The sequence below is a fragment of the Tasmannia lanceolata genome, unplaced genomic scaffold (assembly GCF_043159265.1).
Source record: "Tasmannia lanceolata isolate RefF3 unplaced genomic scaffold, GAP_Taslan_0.1 ptg000002l, whole genome shotgun sequence".
NCBI classification, from domain to species: Eukaryota; Viridiplantae; Streptophyta; class Magnoliopsida; order Canellales; family Winteraceae; genus Tasmannia; species Tasmannia lanceolata.
Genome location: NW_027518679.1, coordinates 27,872,214 through 27,881,562, shown reverse-complemented (window position 1 = coordinate 27,881,562; position 9,349 = coordinate 27,872,214). Strand labels below are relative to the sequence as shown.

At 37.6% G+C, this 9,349-nt stretch overlaps 1 long non-coding RNA gene across 1 annotated transcript; it reads right to left on the bottom strand.

Annotated features, from left to right (window-relative positions):
• Positions 1 to 1,804: 1,804 nt before the first annotated feature.
• Positions 1,805 to 2,854, bottom strand: LOC143883474 (uncharacterized). Its single transcript, XR_013252393.1, has 3 exons — positions 2,732 to 2,854; positions 2,424 to 2,531; positions 1,805 to 2,308 (listed from the first exon to the last, which is right to left on the bottom strand). It is a non-coding gene; the product is annotated as an uncharacterized LOC143883474 (long non-coding RNA).
• Between the last annotated feature and the right edge of the window lie 6,495 nt (positions 2,855 to 9,349).

Below are 9,349 nucleotides of genomic sequence, written 5' to 3'. Positions count from 1 at the left end.
TCTCATGAGTTTTTGTGTGTGTGTGTGTGGGTTTGTGGATCAAGATAATTAGACAAAGTACTCACGTGTGTGGCCTAAGGTACTCACGTGTATGACCTGTCATGTATTCGTGCAACAGAGTTGCCTTGTTACTCACAATAGCTTTAACTCAAAGACACTTGAAGGGTTTTCACAGAAGATGGATTTAAGTTAAGATTTCAGAGTGTGAACATGAATTTCATTTTTCTTTGTGATCTAAATTCCCCTCTTCCATTTTAGAACTTATTCCTTTCTCACAATGACCCTATTTCAGTGTTATCAAAGGAAAACGGCTTAGCATAGGGTAAGGGGAGGTGGTTTGACTCCATGTCAAGGTCATTGCCTAAGCTGGAAAAGAACAGCCTTTTGGGCTAACTCACTTTTAAACTGGAATGAGATATGAAAACTGCACAATTCTGTGTGTGTGTAGATAGATATGTACAGTGACAGAGAGCTTTAAAACCAATAAGAGCTTTTATGCTCTTTAAAAAGGTTTAGCCATCAAATCATTACCAACCTATGCAATGCAAAAGCTTCAAGGAATCTCTAAGCTTCAAAAATCATTTCCCTTTACAAGAATGATGCTTTACAAGATCAATGGTCAGGATTACTGATCATACCCCTAGTAGGATCCAAAATTTAATCCTTAGGACTGTCAACCTAGTGTCTCTTTTAATGTTTTAGCAATAGAAGAAGAAATAAGATCCATCCATTGAAGAATTAAAGGGCCTTTTCAGTTTTCAAAGTGCAAACAATAAATCCCAACCATGTGCAATTGAAGGCAAAACAAAAGAAAGAAAAAGATGAGGAGATCATAAAAAAGGTGAATAGTGGCACAAGCTATAAAAATCACATGCTTGAAAGAGGCAACTCCACCATTGTAGACAGCCCAAAAGAAAAAGAAAAAAAATTCTCTCTCTCTCTCTCTCTGAACCCCATTTTCTTCATTCCATACCTCACCATTTACAAGCAAGGTTACAAAACAACCCATCTGATTATTGGCCATCCCTGTTCATCTGTTCATCCCTAACTAGAAATACAGGTTAGCCCTTCAATTCATAGCCTATTTTTGTGAAAAGAGATCTTCAAAAATTCCAACCAATTTCCTAACTAGGTTATCTGCAACTGCTTTTTTTATTTTTCTCTCCACACTTATTTTCCATCTCTCTATTCTTCTATTCTCCTAGATTTGTGGGCCTGATGCCAACATCTAACCTCCTGCAACACATCTAACCTTCTTTGCTACTATTTTGCATATTTTACTTTTTGTCCTCTCCACATCCATGCTGACATTGTCTGGAATGCCCCAATCATCCTTGGCAAAATGACCAGACATCTACGAACTCTAGAAGAACAAATAAAAAACAAGAATTATGTTATAACACCTCTTTTTTTTCTTTCAAGAGAGAAAGAGAAAGACTGAAAAAGAAGACTGCATGTCTGTTCGGCTGTTCCCACCATGCACCATGCATTCATCAAAAGAGCAGCCTTTTGACTTTAGAAAAGGGAAATGATATTAGCACAATCATGTTTTGATTTTTTAACTAACCTATCTTGTATTTTAGTATTTAAAGAGTTGTCAAAAGTTATTATAGTTCCCAAAAAGCTCTCACAAGCCAATTAAAAATGACAAGCTGGGTTAGTGCAATTATTAAAACATGGTTGTGCTGCTATCATTTCCATTAGAAAATTCAGATTTAGGAAGGGTTTATGCAATCATGACGATATATAGTAATGATAATAATATAATAACAATAATAAAATCATGGCTGCATACAAATGTGTCTGCTGGCTAAATACTAGATCTGTGCAAAAGCTGATTAAAATCAAAGCTGAGTAATATTTTTCTCCCTTCTTTTTTCTCTTTTGGTTTTGGGATATGGGCCCTCTTGGACTCTGGGAATGGGTTTCAGTTTAGATTTTCATGTATGGTGCAACTGGGTCTGGATATTAAATGGAAACAGAAATGGGTTTGTTTGTGAATCTTGTCAGCAAAACCTACTAGATTTGAATTCAAGTGGGTACATAAAGGAGTTTGAATAAGTGAAGCTAACTATCTGGCTACTCCTTAAAGGCCTGCCTTCATTCACCAAGCAATCATCAAAAGAGATCCTCTTGAAAGTTCTAGGGTTTACTATCCTTGCAGAAGCAAACCATCCACAGTGCAGATGGATGTTGGAAGGGGCACAGCCAGACATGCAAGTGTTGACAATCTGAACTATGTATTGTGGAATTCCTGATGATGTAACTCTGCTCTGAGAAATACTTATATCTCTGTTTGTACAAACCCCTGAAGAAAAATACATGAAAGAAAAGACCCAAGTTAGAAAAAATCCATTGATATACAACAATAGGGAAAAAAAAAGAATAAAGAACAGGGAATCCAAGCAGTAGATAGACTTTACCCTCTCCCATCAGCTTCCTATTTCTTGAATAAACTGGTTCTGATTTTTGTGCTATTGTTGTTGATTGATTATATTCATGCACTTGATGTTGGGAATTTTTTGAAGCTCCTAAAGTTGGAAAGACAGACATGTAAGCATATGATTTCCCATGTATTTGAGATGGGTGGTTATAGTATTGGATGACAAAAAAATATGATATTCAAAACCTAATACTAAAAATTTTGGGAGGAACTCATAGTGGATAGAAAAATGGAACTTGGTTTCTCTACTATGTTCTTTTTTTCTTCTTCTTTTTTTCCCTCTAGTACCTGAGTATAAGGCAACATTGCAGACTAAGATGGTGAAAATCATCAAGCGGATGAAGGAATGAAAAGCACCCATCTGTTTCTTCTGCCAAAATCACTTTGCAATGATGAAATTTTGAGAGAGAGAGAGAGAGGAAATGAAGAAATGGGGTTGTGGGGTTTGAGGATACCTATAGATATACGAGTGATGGGCCTTGGAAAGCAAACAGAAGGCAGAAGGGACCACCTATGATTTTCTTAGAACAGTTTTATACCCAACTTCTTTCCAGACAAAAGAATGACAGCACATTTAATGCACAGTTTGCAAATGCCCTTTTCCATCAGCTTCCTATTCCTTCAATAAGCCCTTTTGTTTAAGACCACATAATACTGCCATGATTCAATGCACAACATTTGATTATGTACCCATAATAATCCCCCCTTGTTCAACCGATGCGCGTGGTCTACCGGGTGCCTGCGTGCATCCCTAGGGACTAGTCCCGCCCCACGAAGTGGGGTGGGGATACCCTCTGGCATCAAAAAAAAAAAAACAAAAAAACATTTGATTATGTAAACTGATTTCATTATATAAAAGGAATGTGTTAAAACCAGAAAGATATATGCTCTTAAATCATTCTCCAAGTCATTCAATTCTCTCATGATGTTAGGAAATTTTTATCATTTAAACTGTGATACAAATTTAGAAATAGAAAGAGTTTAAGTATTTTTAAACACTGAAATAAATGCTACCAAGTTTTTTTTTTTTCCCAAACCAGTAAAAGTGTGGGTCTCAAGCAATTTTCAATCCCATCTTAATAATAGGAAAAGAAGAGAAAACAGAAGAAAAAAAAGCTGAAATTCTTCATGGGTTTTGAATGTGACATCTTAAAATTCAGAAAATATTGGAAAAGAAGAGATAAAAGCTGAAGTTCTTCATGGCTTTTGAATGATTTCTTTACATCCATTTGGCTCTCTGTAGAATTGAGTTATTTAATGAAAAGTAGTCTTCCCTTTCAATTTCACACGCTCAATCAACACTTGTCTCTAAATTCCAATACAAGGACCCAGAACGCATCTTATGAAGGACAAAAAGCCATGTCTTAGCTGTGAAAATGCAGAGAGCAACAGCACTCTACACTATGAGAAGATACCAAAAATGGGAAGGTGAAGGTAAGGCTACTCACGTTCAAAAAGCAGTTTGCACCATACATACTCTCCAACACATATATACCAAATATTTTCTTTGTTTATTTTTTAGTAATCTCTCAGCCTAGGGAAATGATATTAATACTCCCACATTTGATAATGACACTCTTCTCTTCAATTTATGCTTTCTTACTAAAGGGTAAAGGCTGTTAAAATTATAGACAAAATTCTTCGGATAATTGAAAATTTCTTGAAAAAAATTTGAATTTTTGTCCTATTTTAAACTTTACAAACTTTCCAATAATTAAAAAATTGTCTTGATAAAAACCCAGATTTTAATGTAATTATGGTTACAAATTGAGATGACTATGTAGAAAGTCACTTTCTTCGAGTCGATGAGATCTTGACCCTTAATTGTAAGGAAATCTTGACCGTTGATTATAAGAGTGTTAGATTAGGTAATTGGTTTGGCAACTAAGCCAGATGTGGTAGTCAGATTAGATTAGGATGTTTCTATCTTTATCTCATTCCAAAATAATTTTTTATCTTTCCATGTTTATCCCTTAAGTGTTCTATATAAACACTCATTAGATAACTAGATTAGATTAGCAGTCATGTTAGAATAAGATATTCTATTCGTTATCTTGATTATAGTCTAAGTTTGTGATATAAGTGTTCTATATAAACAGTGAAAGAAATTTTGTAATTCATCCAAGACTACTGTAAAATCCCAAATTTATCACACTTTTACAATCAACTGTGAAAGAAATTTTTTGGGTCCTAAGGGAGAAAAGGTGCATCAATGTAAATTCAAGATCGTTGATCTTGTAGAACATCATAAGGAAATCCACATGGTCCTGGCTCCAATTCAAATAAACAATCCCATGCATAAGAGACTACAATGATTTAGCATTTTTCTCTGGGGAGAAATGTTGGGGGTAAAAATGGCGGCCAATGATACACCCACACGTGGCTCAACCAGCGAGACAAGATCATCCGACCGAATCAAGAGCCAGATGAGTGCTCTTATAGATGGTCGATCTGCGGCAGGGAGGCCCTGAGCCAAGTGGCTCTGGCCTGAATCCCCACCCAATGCTCCTCTCCGAGTGTAGGACTCCTGAAATACGTGACATCATCGCCTAAGGAGACCACACAACGCCTTGTCGCTATCCAGCACTGCCACCTTCCAGCAGTCATATTAGATCCCGCCTCCACCATACAAGATCTTGCATCTGCTAGCTGCTAGCTGCAAGCTGTCACCACCTTCAGTAACACAGTGCATAGCCCATCACAACACCTCCTAGAACCGTACACATGTGGCCTGCAATGCCGGCATCTCCAGCAAATTATACAGTACCATGTCCAAGGGCGGAGCCACATATAGCGTGGGGGTGGCCTGTGGCCACCGCCAAAGACTGCAAAATCCCTTTTATGAGTAAAACTTAAAAAGGGTTTTACCGGCGTTCACAAACGCCACTAAAAGTAAAGAAATATTCTCCCCCCCAAATTTTTTTTTTATTCCGGTGTAAATTCGTGGCTCCGCCCCTGACCTGTCCCTATCACATCACGCTCAGGAATTCAGAACTTCCATATTAAGGGGAACCCCCCACTGAAAAGACTAGAGCTCTCCAAAGTCTAATCTCCCTCAATCCCTTAAAGAGACTCTACCTAGCAATTTTACAGACCAACCAGGCCATCTCCCTCCGGTAAATATAACCTCAAATGCGCATATCCACACCCTCAGCACATGTAATCCTCGGCTCTTTTTCCGTTCAGTTCTCCTTTCCTCATGCCTCAGTCTGACTTGAGTGCCGAAGGGTTCTCAAAGAGTTCCAACTCCGGGTAGTCCTTAACCTTTTGTCCGTAGATATGTGTTATAGGTTGAAGACACCTTCTTGCCGTTGACACAAGATAGGAGGCGGGACCTGAGGTATCAGGACCATTCGCAGTCATGCACGGATTTGAGCAGCATCAAGAAACTTGAGGCTTGTTGAATCGAAGGCATAAGATCATCCGATCAAAATGTTCTCCTTGGCTTATGGTCGAGAATTATGGTTATCATTTGGATCAATGGACCTAATCACATAAAGAGATAAAGAGACATGCCTAATTATTGTCCCTTAGGAAGGAGTATTTATTATTTTTGGACTGACATTCGGTTGTCTTAATCTAGTAAAGTTATCTACGTCCAATCAGAGCTTAACAAAGCGAGGAGTGCCATTATCAAAATTTGGGAGTGTTGATATCATTTCCAACTGTGTTGTGTTTTATTAGTGACTTTCACTCTTTTCCTCCGGGTTTGTGCGCATGAAGGCAAGGTACTCACGTGTGGCCTGTCATGCATTCGTGCAACACATTGCCTGCTTAATTAATTACTCACAAGAGCTTCAACTTAAACCCACTTATTAGGGTTTCACACAAGAAAGATTTAAGTTAAGACTTCAGAGTGTGAACAGAAATTTCACTTTTCCTTCTGATCTTATTCCATACCAAAAACCCATTCCTCTCTCCCATGTTAGAAGTTATTCCTTTCTCCCAACGACCCTATTTCAGTGTTTATTTGTAGGGGAATCTTCTCTTACCTTTCTATTTCTGTTCTCATTTATGAAGAAGATTTGGTTTGTTATCCTTTGATTCCTCATGGCTTAAGGTTTTAGAAGGCTAAAGGGAAGATGGTCTGACTCTATGTCTCTATGTCAAGGTCATTGCCTTAGCTGGAAAAGAACAGCCTTTTGGGCTAACTCAGTTTGTAATCTAGAATGAGAAGTGAAAAGGGCACCATTGTCCTTTTGGTTTATAGATATCTAGAGTTAATAAATTCATAGGGGTTTACAGTGACAGAGAGCTTTAAAACCAGTTAGAGCTTTCAACCTCTTTAGAAAGCTTTAGCCATCAAATCCTTTACCAACTTATGCAGTGCAGAAGCTTCAAGGAATCTGTATAATAGTTATAGAGAGAGAGAGAGAGAGAGAGAGAGAGAGAGAGAGAGAGCTGTGTTTAAAATTGGAAACTGTTTAACAAAGAAAAAAAAAAAACTGTGTTTAAAATTGGTTTTTTGTTTTCCCCGTTTTCCTACCCTGATGATTTTTTTTTCCATGGTTTCCAAACATCCCTAAAAAGACAAAAAAAGGTGGTAGAGAAATCATTTCCTATATTATAATTGCATTTTAGGAAGTTTGAGAGACTATATATGGTGATATTTAGTGTAATGTGACTTGAAAATTGAAATCTATGGTGGGACCCGTTGATTCATTGGTGCTTGATCAGATCCTTATAATCATGAGCAATCTTAGATTCTAAGTTGGGCCCCTCCCCCCCCCCTAGGTGGACGGTGGGCCCCACTAATTGATCTTAGTGGGCCCCACTAATTAAACAGTCTACGCCCAAAATATCTCCTAACCCTCTCTTCGTTTAGGACCAATTACCAATGGGGGACAAACATTAGGCAGAATTATCAACTGGACCCAGGCTTTTCAGAAATTACCAATGGGGGACAAAATCTGTCTTTTCAGTAAAAGCTGGACGAAAATACCCTTTGGCATATAAAACACGTTTTGACTTTGGAAGGAGGTTTTCAAGTCTCTACGATTGGGGTTATTAGGTATCAAAATGGGGTTACCAATTTCAGAATGGGGTTTTCAAGTCTCTACGATTGGGGTTATTGGTAACCCCATTTTGATACTTGATAACCCCAATCCTAGAGATTTGAAAACCCCATTCCAAAACTCCAATACCCTCGGCCAATTTTTAAGGACTTGATAAGCCCATTCAGAAATTGGTAACCCCATTTTTTATACTAGATAACCCCATTCCTAAAGACTTGAAAACCCTCTTCCAAAACTCCAGAACTCTCGGTCAATTTTCAGGGACTTGAAAACCCCGTTCTGAAATTGGTAACCCCATTTTGATACCTAATAACCCCAATCGTAGAGACTTGAAAACCCCCTTCCAAAGTCAAAACGTGTTTTATATGCCAAAGGGTATTTTCGTCCAGCTTTTACTGAAAAGACAGATTTTGTCTCCCATTGGTAATTTCTGAAAAGCCTAGGTCCAGTTGATAATTCTGCCTAATGTTTGTCCCCCATTGGTAATTTTCCCCTTCGTTTAATATGTTATGTCTAATCAAGGTTACAATGGTCAATTCCTTTTGTACCTTCATGTCTCATCGTTTCAAATTCTAGAAAGAAGTTTCCGTAAATTTTTCCGGAAGTAGAAAAAGAATTCGGACGTAATTTAATTACCGGGGGAAAATGGCTGAGATAGAGATAGTTATCGAGGAACGTAGATCTGTAGGGATAGATCCTATGACCAGGAGACAAGAACTGATGGTGTCAGATCTACGGACAAGATTCCCCAGCATGGTTTTAGGTATAGAGCTTTGCAGACTAGTAGTGGGTCTGTTTGGATTGCAGGAACTTTTTGGAAAAGTTAGGAAAGGAAAAATATTTCTAAGAGCTCCTACCTTTTGAAAAGTTTTTCTTGCAACAGTAACATATCCCAATTATCAGGATTCTACATGATCTCATGATGGCCCCACCATGCATGCTGGGTATGTGTTGTTGAGATCAGAGCCATTGATCACTGATCAGGCCAGTGAAACTTTGGATCGGATGGGGTCCATCCGATGTCCAGGTAAACAGATTATCTAGACCAATCAATTGAAAAACTGTGAATTTATAAATAGGCTACTGAGGTTGGCAGTTGGCAGTTGGCACTACTATGTTTTGATAATTGCACTAACTCTGCTTTTCTTTTAGTATTTAAACAGCTGTCAAAGGTTATCACCGTCCCCAAAAAAAAAAAAAAAAATTCTCAAGAAGGTAATTAAAAAGAAAAAGACAAGCTGAGTTTGTGTAATTATTAAAGCAAGGTAAGTGACCATATCAATAGCCTTTGATCGAATACATTAAGCCTGCATTTTGATTCTTCTATGGATGGAATGGAAAAAAAATTAAAATTAAAAATTTAGTACAAAAAATTTCAATAAAAAATAGTCTAATTGGGGCTCAATTAGAATACCTTCTCTTCCTATCCTCTTAGGTTGTCGTACTCAAGCATTGGAATTGGCTTCCTATTCTGATTCCACCAGATTATGCTGTTGTGCTAAAAAAAAATTAACAAAATCTAAGGGCAAAAATGACAATACTGGAAATGCTGGAATCTGCTCTGTTTGGATGCTAGGTTTTTTTTGTTCCCAGGATTTATGTGGGTAAAGTTTTAGTGGTCACATCAGCTTTTTCTTGCTGACATCAGCAAAATCTTCTCTTGAAAATGGTGTTCTCTCTTTCTCTCTCTACCCTCTCTCTCCACTCATCATAATATCTTTCTCTAATTAATCCTTGTCCCCTCTTTTGTCTCCTACCTTTACCCACATAAATCCCAGGTAAAAAAAAAACCCGGCATCCAAACAGAGCTAATCATATATTAGGATTCCATCTCATTGGAATGAAGTTTTTATTAAAAAAAAAATTGAACTAAATTTTTAAGAGGAATGCT